Genomic DNA, 1,880 nt, shown 5'->3' with positions numbered 1-1,880 from the left:
GTGTGTTCACCTAAACCCTCCTCACAGGCCTGACAGATATTTTACTCAGGAAGACACAGAGGCACGGAAAGGTAAAAAGACCCAGTCTTTCTGACCCAATGCCATGGCTTTTCTCCCTGCAGCACAAAGAAGTGTAACATCCTGCTCCTCCTGCAGTTTCCTCCCAAGTTCCCTCTTCTAGCAGCGGCAGATTAGGTAGTCTTTCAGCTTCCAGCCCAGCAGTGCAGGGGTCATTTTGAATTCTTCCTTCTTCAACCTGGCAGCCAGTCTGTGGGCACAGAATCCCGCTCTGGCAGGCTGGAAGAAACCGCGAAGGGCAGGCAGTTCAGCTGTCTAGGCAACACTTAGATTTCCTCTAAATGGTTATGGTGAAGCCATTGCCCGGGTTCAGCCTAAACTCGGCCCCCACATCTGTGCCAGGGGCTCGCCTCTTTCTGATGTTACCTGTTGCATCTTGAAATGGTTATGATGTTCCAAAGTCAGCCTTAGGTCAAGCTGAAACGGGTCTCCTTGTTGCCTCCCCTCTCCACCCCCACACTCACATTTTCACTGGTCCTAGTTGTTGTTTTTGTCTTGGGATTCGCAGAACAGACCTGCCTACTCTCCTCGACCTTGGCCCTTTAAATGTGAAGGCTATAATCTCATTCCCAGAAGGTAAATATCTCCCTTTGCTCCAGCTGGTCTTCACAGGACATACTTCAAGTCACTAATCAGTCTGGCCTCTCCTCCTAAAACACTCCAATTTATCCAAATCCTTTGTTACAAACTCAGTGCCTATGAGGGCCAAGCAAATGACATCAGTGAGTGTGATGGGTGGAGCAACAGGGAGTGGTGGGGACTGTGGCAAAGAGTAAGAACCCATCTGTTGGAAATAGTCACTTAAGTTTCAGGCGATTGTTGCCCCCACAGAAATTAAACCCCAGTATTGCCAGATCCCTCATTTTCTAGGAGAAACAGAAAATTTTGATTTGTATTTGAAATGTCCTGATTTTTTAATCTCAGTAATTAATTTAAAAAAACACACACACATACACTGTGCAGGCAAACAAAAACCTATGGGCACTATGCAACCTCTGAAAATGTACCACCTAAAACTGGATTCAACACTCAGAAGTAGTGGGTAACCTGTTCTGTGCACCCTAACTTGTGAAAGCTACTCCCCCTCCCTCGATGTCCACTATTTCAGGTCTTCACTGTCTCTTACCAGGCCCAGGCCCACTGTCCTGACCAGCCAGCCATCTCTACCTCTTCAGCCCTGCTCCTCACCACTGCCCAGTGCGTGCCATCACCCAAGACCCTGCTCTAAGATCCACTATGGCGAGACCTCAATCAGCCAGGCCTGGCTCCTTCTGGAGAACATGCCCCCTCAGCCTCCCTTTTTAGTTTTTATTTTTTCTCCCCTCTTCTGTTGGAACTGGGGCCCCTCCCTTCTACCCACTCCTTCATACCTTTGCTCAAGCTAGGCTTTCCTCCAGGAATGACTTCCTCCTTCCCCACCTACATCTTCTCTTGGCTCAGCTTCCCTCCTCCTGAGGCCTCCCCTGGCTGTGTCAGCCCAAGGTGGTTTCTGCCCCTTATACTTTGCCAATACCACATCTGTAATATGGGGAGAAGACAGATTGACCTCAAAGAGTGTTTGAGGAATAAATGAGGTGACTCATGTCTAGGGCTTGGAGCAGCAGTGGGCACACATGAAGGGCTAGTGAACGTGAGCTCTTACTATGAATACCCTGATTAACACTGAATCCACATGCCATCTGGGGTTCTTCCACATTTCTACTCTGGTATTTCCAGCTAAATGATAAAAGAATCCTGGGCACGGAGACCTGCAGACCTGGGTCAGAATTTCATCTGCCCCACATTTTACCCTGTGAAGTCAC

Source organism: Myotis davidii, unplaced genomic scaffold (genome assembly GCF_000327345.1).
Source record: "Myotis davidii unplaced genomic scaffold, ASM32734v1 scaffold438, whole genome shotgun sequence".
NCBI lineage: Eukaryota > Metazoa > Chordata > Mammalia > Chiroptera > Vespertilionidae > Myotis > Myotis davidii.
Note: the sequence above shows the minus strand (reverse complement) of the source record.